Here is an 11,768-nt window from a genome sequence, read left to right on the forward strand (position 1 = left end):
CCAAGGAAACCATGAAGATACCATGGAACTTCATGGAACTAAAGAGACCATTGTGACACTCTGGTGCCTCATGGAATCAAGGGGATCATTGTGAAACTCAGGACACCTATGGAACCAAGGCTCAGTGATGAAACTGTGGGCCTGTAGAACCAAGGAGCCATTGTGACACAGCAGCGCTGCATGGAGCCCAGGGGCCATGATGACACTGCAGGACCTTATGGAAGCAAAGGGCCATGGTGACACTACAGATGCAAGGAGAATATTAAGACAAGGAGAATATTATGTTACTACAGGGACTCATGGGCTCAAGGAGACCATGGTGACACTGTAGGGCCCCAGGAAACAAAGGGAATGTGAAACAGGTCTGTCTGTCTGGGCCTCCTGGGGACCACCTGACAGGTTTGACAGACATTGGCATGTGGAGGGTCTGTTCTCATCTGTGACTGAAACACGGGCTCTGGGCTTTCCTTCCTATGGAAAAGAACCGTCATTCTCCTCTAGGCATCCATGGCCAAAACTGGGAATTCACCTCCAGAATTCCCTAGATCCAAGGACAGCTCCCATAACAAAGCTGCCATGGCTGACAAGTCTGGCTGCCTTGGCTTCCTGAGGGCTCGATCTCATGTGTCTTTTGAAACACTGGCACTCTGTGCTTTCCTTCCTAATGAACTCTCCTTTCATTCCAGGCACATACAACCAAAACTGAGATTCCACCTCCAAAAATACCTACATCCAAGGGTTGCCCCCAGATGAAAGGTGTCAGGAGAGACAAGTCCAGCTGGCTTGGTCCATGGGCAGACACCTCTCATCTTTTCCAAAAAACTTGGGCTTTGCTTTTCTTTCCTATGGAAAAAAAAAAATCATCTGTCTTGACCAGGCATCCATGGCTGAAACTGGGATTCCACCTCCAAAACTCCGTGCATCCAAGGATTTCTCCCAAGTGAAAGCTGCCAGGACAAGGGTCTGGCTGTCCTTGGCCTCTGGTGACTGTCCCTCATCTGCCTCTGTAACTCTGGGCCTCAGTTGTTTCCTTCCTATGGAGTCCATTGTGACACCTTGGGGACCCTGTGGCACCAATGGGTCATTAGAAAACTGCAGGGCACCACAAATCCAAGGGAAAATTGTGACACTATGAGACCTTGTGGAACCAAGGAAATCACTGTGGCACTGATGGGCCACATGGTCCTAAGGGGCCAATGTGAAGCAGCAGGGCTTTGTGGAACCAAGAGCTCATTGTTGCATTACAGGGCCTCGTGCAGCCAACGGGCTGTTGTGATCCTGCAGGACACTGTAGATCCATGGAGAACATTGTGGCATTGCCGGGCCCCATGGAATCATGGAGACCATTGTGACACTGTGGGGCCTCATGGAATCAAAGGGCCATTGTGACAGTGCAGAAGCAAGGAGAACACTGTGACACTGAGGGGCCTCTTAAGGTAAGAGAAGATGGAACAGGTCTGATTGGTTTGGCCTCCCAGGCATGACCTGACATATCCAGCTGACGTTGACATCACAAGGGCTGTTTCTCATCAGTACATGGAGCACTGAGACCCTGTGCTTTCCTTCATATGGGAAAGGACTGGTCTTCTCATCCAGGGGCTATGGACAAAACTGGAATTTGGCCTCCTAAATTCTGTCTATCCATGGATTTCTCCCAGAGAAATGTAGCCAGAACAGAGAGGTCTGGCTGTCCTTGTTCCTCTGGTGATTTGCTTACACTATGAGCTGAATTTTTTTATTTGAAAACACCTTGGAGTGGAGTCAGAGATCTCCAGAGGTGGGTTTTGGAAACCGCAAGCAAATGACAAATATATAGGGACAAAAGAGCTCAATGCTCAGTGGAGTGGGGACTGAGGACAGCAGAGGAGAGGGATTGAAGGGCCATTTCAGAGATGGTGGATCATTTTGACATAGTGGAAAACATAAAGAGAAAGAAGGATTGATGGCAAGAACAGCTGAGGCAGTCCAGACTGAACACAAGGAGAAAGGAATTTCTCTCTCCAAGAAGGGCTGTGGTGCAACACGTCTCCCAGAAGGAGTCTGGAGCAGCCCAAGGCTTTGTGTGGCCAAGCAGAGGCAGGCAGGATGCAGAGCTGTCAGCAAAGAAAGGGGCCAGCGAGGTGGGGCAGCCGGGGGATGACGACAGACTGCAGGGACAGAGGAGCAGGGCATGGACACCGTAACACAGCCTGGGCTGCAGAGGGCACAGGGATGGGCAGCAGCTGAAAGGCCCTGCCAGAGCCAACTGCTGCAGCACTTGGGCCATGGCTGCTGGCCCTGGGCCTGAGGCCAGCAGGGGACAAGTGAGCCTTGCTTTGCTGGGACCTCATTGCCTCCTTGTCCCTGCTCAGCAGCCTGGTAGGGGCCACCCCATGGTCTTGCCCTTGGCATTGCACATGCCCAGAGCTCAGTGCCCCGGAAAGAGCCCTGAGCAATGAGGGAGGGACAGAATCTGCCTTGCCAGGGCCTGGGGCTCAGGCCTTGGCTTTTGGAATTCCTGAAACACATGCAGGTTTGCTCAGCATCAGAGACACCATTCACTTGTTTGTTCCCCTCTGTCATCAGTGCCACCTGATGCTCTAACTGGAAGTTGGGGAAAATTTCAGTCATATCCCTCAGTGGAACCCATTAAAACTTTGAGAAACTTTGGAGTTTCAATTAAATTTTGAGTTTTGAAAACTTTTTTGAACAGTCACAGGGACTGAGTGTGACGTAAACAGCACCAAATCCCTGAGAGAGTCATTGAAGTCCTTGTGCTGTGTTTCTGCTGCTGAGCTGGGCTGGTCTCCTGGCACAGAGGCTGCTCCCAAGGTAAACCAAGAAGAGCTTCAAAAAGACATTTCTGCAGAGGAGCAGCTCCTCTCCCAGCCCAGCAGGGCTGAGGGCACTGCCTGCAGTCACTGAGGGGACAGAAGCCAGGCACAGACAGGTTAGAGACAATCAGGACTGGGAAGACATGGAGCTGAGACTTCACTTGGAGAAACATCTTCACAGCCCTGGACATGGTGAGTGTGTGTGTGCAGGGCAATGTTCCCTATGCTTCTGGAGGGATCTCCTGGAGCCAGCACATGTGTCAGGAGGACTCTCCCAGTTCCTCTGAGGTACAGGAGGACGAGGAGGAGGATGTGCTGCAGAGCTGGACTGCCCTGGGCACTGTCAGAGGGACAGGGCAGGATGGCTCCTGCTGCCAGGGATGACTGCAGGGCTGAAGCTGGGGCTGCAGCCAGGGCTGTAAAGGCTGTCCTGCAGAGCAGCTCCTGCAGCCCTCAGGGCTCTTGGACAGCCCAGGGCATGTGCCAGCTGCCAGGGTCAGCTCTCAGCCTGCCTGGCAGCTCCCCGTGGACAGTGGGGAGAAGTTGGAGGGGGAAGAAGTGACCCCCATCAGGGCAGATTCCTCCTGCTGTGCACATGGTGCTGCATGGCCAGGGCTGCTCTCAGCTTTCTCCTCAAGGGAAGTGAAAGGGGTTGTCAAGTGTGTCTGTGTCACTGTGTCTCCTGCACTGTCCCACTGGACATCAGCAGATCTCCCTCACAAAGTGCCTCCTCACCCTCCTCTGGTTACAGACAGCATCACCAGCACCTTGGCTTGCAGCATCTCAGTTTCTGCAAGCTGCCCTTAAAGCCCTGCTGGCAGAGAGATGCCCCTGGGCAGTGCCCTGTGCTGGGAGGGGTGTGCAGGGAAGAACTGAGCCCCCAGGACTGAGCTGGGCTCTGGCAAGGGTACAGGGATAAGGGATATCAGGCCTTGGATACAGAGAAACAGCTCCTAAAAGGCACAACTCCTAGCAGCAAAGAGCCAAAACAGCCCTGGATATCCTTCTAAGTCCAGCTGCACAGGGAAAGAGAGAAGGGTTTAGGAAAATTGACATTGAAACTGGAGCCTTCAAAGAATCCACTTTGTTTTTCCAGCACACTGTAATTTTGATCACCGTGAATTAGTGGGGGGTGTAATGAGCACAGGGCAGCTGTGTGGGACCAGCAGGTCTGACTGCAATGGGGCACAGGAGCCCTGTTTTCCGTCTAGACTCCCCAGTGTTAAGGCTGAGAGCAATGCAGAAGAAGAGGCAGTAAGTCAGCAGTGCAAAATAGATATTTAAAAAAAAATGAAAACTGAAGTTCCTCCACAGGAAGAGAAGCAGTTTTGAGAGGATTCATAATATAATTGCAAAGGATTGACTCAAAAAAATCTTTTCCAGCTTGTCAATGTCTTCTCTCAGTGGTCCACCATGCCCATATGGCAGAAATATCCAACAGCAGCTCCATCAGCCACTTCCTCCTGCTGCCATTGGCAGACACGCGGCAGCTGCAGCTCCTGCACTTCTGCCTCTTCCTGGGCATCTTCCTGGCTGCCCTCCTGGGCAACGGCCTCATCATCAGCTCCGTAGCCTGCAGCCACCACCTGCACACCCCCATGTTCTTCTTCCTGCTCAACCTGGCCTTCACTGATCTGGGCTGCATCTGCACCACTGTGCCCAAAGCCATGCACAATTCCCTCTGGGAAACCACGAACATCTCCTACTCAGGATGTGCTGCTCAGGTTTTTTCTTTGTGTTTTTCATTTCAGCAGAATACTGTCTCTTGACCATCATGTGCTATGACCGCTACATGTCCATCTGCAAACCCCTGCACTACGGGACCCTCCTGGGCAGCAGAGCTTGTGCCCACATGGCAGCAGCTGCCTGGGCCAGTGCCTTTGTCTATTCACTGCTGCACACGGCCAATACATTTTCCCTGCCCTTGTGCCATGGCAATGTCCTGGACCAGTTCTTCTGTGAACTGCCACCCATCCTCAAGCTCTCCTGCTCCAATTCCTACCTCAGGGAACTTGAGCTCATTGCTCTTAGTGCCTGTTTAGTGTTTGGGCTTTTCCTGTTCATTGTTTTCTCCTATGTGCAGATCTTCAGGGTTGTGCTGAGGATCCCTTCTGAGCGGGGACGGCACAAAGCCTTTTCCACCTGCCTCCCTCACCTGGCTGTGGTCTCCCTGTTAATCAGCACGGCCACCTTTACTCACCTGAAGCCCCCCTCTATGTCCTCACCATCTTTGGATCTGGCATTGTCAGTTCTGTACTCAGTGGTGCCTCCAGCCCTGAACCCCCTCATCTACAGCCTGAGGAACCAGGAGCTCAAGGCTGAAGTGTGGAGACTGATCACTAAACGATATTGGAAGCATTAACTTGGTTGCCAGTTTCTGAAAATCACTTGCAAAAAAGTAAATTGTGATAGCACTTTACTGTTTGGTTTCAGGCTCTTTTTTTTTTGTTTGTTTGTTTTTTTTGTGTCATTTCTGTTTTTAATTAATGTTCACAAATAAAGGTCATTCTTTGTGCCATTTCTCTTTCTTTTTCATTTCAAATAAACTGAGATCCACAGACTGTTTCAATAAGGAACTGTGCTCTCAGAAGATTTCAATGAAAAAAAGAAAGATGTGCTAGTAAACATTCCTCCTGAGATGCCCCTTGTGTTCCCTTCTCTGGAGCTGCAGCAGCAATGTCTGTGTGCAGAGCTGCGGCAGATCAGTGCTGGCACAGAAGCTGTGCTGAGCAGCAGCAGCATTTCGTGTTGACACTGCTGCTCCTGTGCCACTGCCCTACTGCCCTCCTGCCCCTCATGTTGCTGCAGGGCCTGAGTGCTCTCGGGGCCAAGCACAGCCCTGGGGGTGGCAGTGCCAGGGCTGCAGCAGGGACAGGCCATGGGCACTGCTGGGGCAGCACTGACACCTCAGGGCAGGGCCTAGGGGCTCCAGGCTTCTTGCCCAGATTCTCTCCACGACACTTGGCCAGGCCAGTGCTGAGCACAGAAAACCCCTGTGATCAGCCCCAGGGTGGCTATGGGCAGGCTGGGGGCAAACAGCATGGCTGGTGCCCTGCAAGGTCCCAGCAAAGGGGAGACCCTGGCAAGGAGCAGCAGAGCAGGGGCTGATCCATCCCCACTGTGCTGGAGAGCACAGAGCAGTGTCCCAGAGCGTCCTCATGCACCTGCCAACAACATCCCCCCTCTGCAGCCCTGGCCTCTCTCCCAGCTCACACAGGTGCTGCATCCTTGCAGGCACAGACACGGCAGCACTGGCTCAGGAGCCCCTGTTTGCACTGCACAGAGCAGGCGTCAGCACCCCTATGGTGCTGCTGTGGGGAGATGGAGCTGAGTGAGCACAAATGCCATCAGCCCCTGGGGCCAGCAAGGGCTGGGGGATAAGAGGGAAACCACTCAGGTTTGTCCTGGCTTCTGAAGTCAGCCAGAAACATTGTTCTCATGAGCTGTGAGTTTCCAGTCCCATTGCAGATGTTGGTAGCGCAGAGCCAGGGCTACCTGGCAGACACTGCCAAACTGCCCTGAGCATTTTCCTTTCTTCCCCCTTGAATTCTTTCATCTTTCCTAATCCTGGTTTCTTCTTCCTGCCCATCCCTGTCTCCTCCCATGCAACAGCCCATCCATGTTTTCCCTTTCCTCTATGGCTGCACTCACCATTTCAGTTCCTGAGTTGGCACCATGGGAACATCCCTTGGGGAGCAGGATCATCCTACAAGTGCTTCTGGAAGAGTCTGCAGGGTCCTGCAGTGCCTCGTGCTGCTCCCTTGCCAGAGGCACCATAGGCCAGGGAGGCATATCTGGGCTGGTGTGTCTGGGTGTGGGGCTCCCTGTTCTGGGTAGTGAGGAGTAGCTTGAGAGGCTCTGCAGGACTGACAGGATGGGCTTTGGGGCTGTGTGGAGAAGCTGAAGGACCTGGGCTGCTGGAGCTTCTGAAGAGGAGGTCCAGGGCTCATCCTGCAACTGCTCCAGGGGTGGTTTCAGAGAATCACAGAATAATCCAGGCTGGAAAAGATCTTGGAGATCATCAAGTCCAACTTGTGCCCTGACACCACCTTGTCTTCCTGAGCTTCCTCTTCTCCGCGATAAACAACCCCAGCCCCTCAGCCAACTCCTCACAGCACTTGTGTTCCAGACCCCTCACCAGCCTTTTTTGCCCTTTTCTGCTCCAGCCCCTACATGTCCTTCCTAAATTGGGGGGCTCACAAGTGGACACAGCACTCAAGGTGCTACCTCACCAGTGCTGAGCACAGGTGGATAATCACTGCCCTCCTCCTGCTGGCCACACCATTCCTCTTCCAGGCCAGGAAACTTTGGCCTTCTTGGCCACCGGGCACACTGCTGGCTCATATCCAGCCTGCTGTCCCTCAGTGCCCCCAGGTCCATTTCTGCCTAGCCGCTGTCAAGCCACTCTGTCCCCAGCCTGAAGTGCTGCAGGGGTCATTGAGTCCGAATTGCAGGATCTCGGTAATGAGGTCAGGCTGACAGGCCTGCATTTCCCCAGATTCTCCTTCCAGCTCTTCTTGGGGATGGAGTCACATTTGCACCTCCAGTCTTTTAGAACCTCCCTTGTGAGCCACGTCTGATGAGAAATTATGGAGCATGTGGACACCATTGAAGGCCCAGGCAAAATTTGCTAGGCCTTTTCAGGCTCGGAGCTCTTTTTCTGTTTCTCATGCTGGGAACCCTTTCCCATGCTCAGACTGTTTCTCAGCTCCGGCCTGAGCCTTTCCCAGGATGATAACATTTGGGAAAACCAGAAAGGAATTAATAATAAAGATTAGCGCCTGGTATTGACTGAGAAACAGTTCTGAAGCTATGTGATAGGATTTGTTTTCTTCTGTTTTCCAATGGACGCCTGTCCTGTTCGAGACTTGCGAACCACACTATAAATATGGTTCCGACTTTCACTGAAATGCTTCTATGGCCTCATACCTGGGGAAGTCTTTGTCATTAATATACATGACTCCTAGCTTGTACAGCAACAGGCAAGCACCTCCCAGCAGCTCCCTCATCCCCCTAGTATAGATATCAATTGCTTCATAGAGACCTGTGAGCACCTGAGTGGTTCAGTAGGTCAGCAGCTGCTTTCTCTTGAATTACGGGGGTCTGTTCTGCTCCCTGCCCCATCTACCAGCTCAGCAGAATATTTGTCCTGGGGACAACCTGCTTTATTTTTGAAAATATGATAAGGAATAAGCAATAAGGAATGTAGGTTATCCTTACCCCCACTATTGGCAATAATGTATTGAAAAAATAATTTTTGTTATCCTTCACACAGGTGGCCAGTTTAAGTCCTAATGGAGCTTTCACCTCTCTAATTTTCTTTCTGCATGACTGAGCAACAGCCTTAAACATTTCCTGAGTTTCCTGCCCCTCTATCCAAAGATGATGCAACCTCTTTTTTCCCTGTGTTCTTGGAAAAAGCTTCATGTGCAGCCAGGCCAGTCATTTTCCTCACTTTTGGCACACAGGGACAGGCTGCTCCTTCTCCTTCAAAATTTCTTTCTTGCAGTGTGTCCATCATTCCTGGACCCCTTTTTTTTTAAGGATGGTATCCCTTAAAAAATTCAATACCTGATTTGGCACTCTCTGCACAAATCTACATCTCAATAAGGCAAAGTCTTCTCTCCATTATTGCAGGGTAGAACTTTTGTTGATGCCTCTACTTCTTTCACAGAATAATAAAAACTCTAATATTTCATGATTACTGTACCCCAGGAAGCCACCGACCACCACATCTCTCACCAACCCATCTCTGTTTGTGAACAGCAGGAGACAGAGCTTTCCTTGGGAGTGTTCTTCTGTCCTGGGGGTCTCTCTAGTGTTTCCTGGTGGTCGTGGACCCCCAATGTTCCAGTCAGCCTGGCTGAGTTGGCAGGACACTGAGGCTGGTGAATTCCAGTTCCCCTTCTTACACAACAGGCATTGTGTGGTTTCCAGAGGCCAGTGGTTTTGGAGAACAAGCATTGTGTTGTTTCACGTAGGGTGGGCAATTTATCGTCTGGTAACATGAGGTCACAGAGTGGGCTATGACAACACAGAGTGGGTTTTGTGAGGTCATCAAGCAGCTACGACATCGTAGGCTGTCTTTGCATCATCACCTGGGCTGTGTAAGGTCACTGGGTTGGTCACTCTGCCCCAGCCCCCCTCACAGTTTCCCCAGACAAGTCCAATGCTGTTCATGCCCAGCAGGGTCCCCTGTCCCTCTGTATCTCCCTGCTCCACCTGGAGCCACAGCCTCCCCCAAGGATGTTCCACAAATCAACCCCAGAGCATGACATGGGGAAAAGGGGCCAGGGCTGTGTGACCAGGACATCAAGGACGTGGATTATCCAGATCACTGGGGCCTGGTTTGGGTTCCCCAGAGCAGGAATGATGTCTGGCAGCTGGAGTAGGGTGAGGGAAGGGCCTCCAAGGTGGGGCTGGAGCCCTTTGGCTGTGCAGAGATGCTGAGGGAGCTGGGCTTGTCCAGCCAAGAGCAGGGAAGGCTGAGGGGCTCCTCATGCCAACCTGGCAGTGCCAGGCAGGAGCAGAGGCTGTTGGATCAAGTTCCTGTGAGCCCAGAATATTGGCATTAGTGCAGCTGTAGCTGTGCACAAGAGAGCTCTTCAGCCACTTTCAATTTTCCTTCCTCTGGGCATGGAAGGAACTCGTGACTTCAGCGTGTCTCATGTGTGCAAAGAGCAAATCTGGGCAGAATCGGGGCAGGGTGGGTTTGGGGCATCATGGGATCTGTGATGGGCACAGAATGTGTTTTCTATTGGTCTGAGACTGTCTGCTGTGAAAGTGGATGTAATATGCAATAGAGGAATGACTTTTGGTTTTTATGGAGCTGTGCCTTCCCTTGGTTCTTTTTGCTGACAATAAATGAAGATCCCTCTGTGTCTTGAGCAGTTCCTTCTCCAAGGAAAGCAGGTGGGAGTTGGTGCCAAGGAGCTGAAAGCTGCACGTACAGCCTGGGCTGGAGGAAGCTCAGATTTGCACAGGACTGCTCTGAGTGCCAGGGGTTGGATAACGGAAATGGTGGGGTTGGGGTAGGGACAAAGTGTGATTGATGGTCAGCCATAAAGGGTCCTGATTTTCATATCTATTCTGACTACATTAGGAGGTGCTCAAGATCAACCAAATTGAAATTGTTGATATCAGTGCATAAAGAGGAAAAAAAAGAAATGGGAAAAAAGTCTTCTCTCATTTTTTTAATGTAATATGTTTTTACAAATGTAGTGAAAGCTTAGACAAGTCCTGCCTTATGCCCAGGTTTCTGGCAGTAGCTCTGTTTCTGGCGACCCGCACTTCAAATTGCTTTTTCTACTAAGTTCTTAAGAATAGAAAATTAGGTATATTATAAAAGAAATTATTTACTGAATGGACTCAAGATTAACAGACAAGAGACTTTAAATTGACTACTTACTGCACAGGATAAACAAAAGAAGTGCAGGTAGATAGAAACACTGAGCACAATAAAGTTAACATATTACAGGTAGTGAAGAAATAGCAGAGATCAGGAGTCAATGTAACTTACCAACAAATTGATGAGGGAGTGCACATGGAGCCCTTTCACTCACATTCCAGAAAAGTAAGCATAAAGATGCATCCAGACTTGGCAGATAAGCCCTATCCTTTTGCAGGGACTATGCAGAAGACTTTTGCTTTGTGAAAGTTTTGTGTGGCTTTCATAGTTTACAAAGTGAAGTGTGAGTCACTCAGAAATTCAAGGCTTATCTCCCTTCAGTCTGCTCTCAAGGCAAGATGTTTATGGTCAGCTGGGAAATTCCACCTCCCTGGCACCAGAGAGAACTCAGGACAGGACAGATGTCCAGCCTGGGTTATCTCAGCAATTCCTGAGAGGGGGAAGATGCCCTGAATTATGGCCCAGCTGATGGACAGAAGAGATGAGCTCTGCTGTGCCACAGGGGAAGTCCTGCTGCAGGAACCTCATGGAACCAAGGGTGCGTTGTGACATTGTGATGCCTCATGGAACCAAGGAGACCATGGTGACACCAATGAACCTCATGGAACCAAGGGTCCATTGTGACAGATCAAGGCCTCATGGAACCTAAAAGAGCATTGTGACCCCGTGGGACCCCATGGATCCAAATCTTCATTGTGACAGCACGGAACCTCTTTGTACCAAGGGGCCTTTGTGACACTGCAAGGCCTCAGGGAGCCAAGGAGCGCAAAGGTCTCAAACATTGCTTGCAGAGTTCAGCCTTGGGGAAGGGGAAACTCCACACCTGAATAGTGTGTCTGTTTTCAGTGGGGAAAGTTAGGAGTTTCAGATTGCTTCAAAAGAACCAGGAAAACCCCTTTTTCCTGAGTCTAGCCAGTTCTCCAAGCAAAGCAGGTTCCAGGTGAGTGATGACAGGATGAAGCTGGAGAATGTGCAATAAGGTTGTCCACACTGGGTCAGACCTCAAGGCACAGCTTCTCTGAGCAGGCCAGACCTCCTGAGGAGAGACCCTGGATCAATATCAATCACAGAATGCTGCAATCTCCTCTGCTCTAAAGAGAACAGTAATAAAACACACCCTTTAAAATAATAATAAATTATTAAAGAGTTAAGAAGATGTTTGAATTATTTCTCCATAATGATAGTAGGAAGCCTTCCTGATGAATGGCACCAGAGCAAAGGGAAATCAAGGCAGAGCCATGGTTTGTAAGGACTTGCTTGATCCCAATGAGCCCCGTGGTACATTTGGTGCTGAGCCCTGGAACATCAGGATGTGAGAGGAGATTGCACAAGGAGTCCAAGTCATAAGAAAAAAACAAATTTCTCAAAACATTAATGGGTCCCACTGAGGTCTATTCCCACCCCAGGATCCTCATGGACTCCTTGGAGGAGAGAATTGGAGGCCGGGATTGCCCAAAAACGCTTCATTGAAGAAATTAATTTATCTAAATTGCACAGTTCTTAGTATTTGATCTCCTGTTGGCTACTGATCCCTTTGCCTTTGATGT

The 11,768-nt window shown here is 50.6% G+C and overlaps 1 pseudogene across 1 annotated transcript; it reads left to right on the plus strand.

Moving 5' to 3' along the window:
- Positions 1-4,234: 4,234 nt before the first annotated feature.
- On the plus strand, positions 4,235-5,175 carry LOC306815819 (olfactory receptor 14I1-like; annotated as a pseudogene). The gene has a single exon. The product of its transcript is annotated as an olfactory receptor 14I1-like (transcript).
- The last annotated feature ends 6,593 nt before the right edge of the window (positions 5,176-11,768 follow it).

Source organism: Erithacus rubecula (assembly GCF_903797595.1).
Source record: "Erithacus rubecula genome assembly, contig: scaffold_242_arrow_ctg1, whole genome shotgun sequence".
Classification (NCBI taxonomy): Eukaryota; Metazoa; Chordata; class Aves; order Passeriformes; family Muscicapidae; genus Erithacus; species Erithacus rubecula.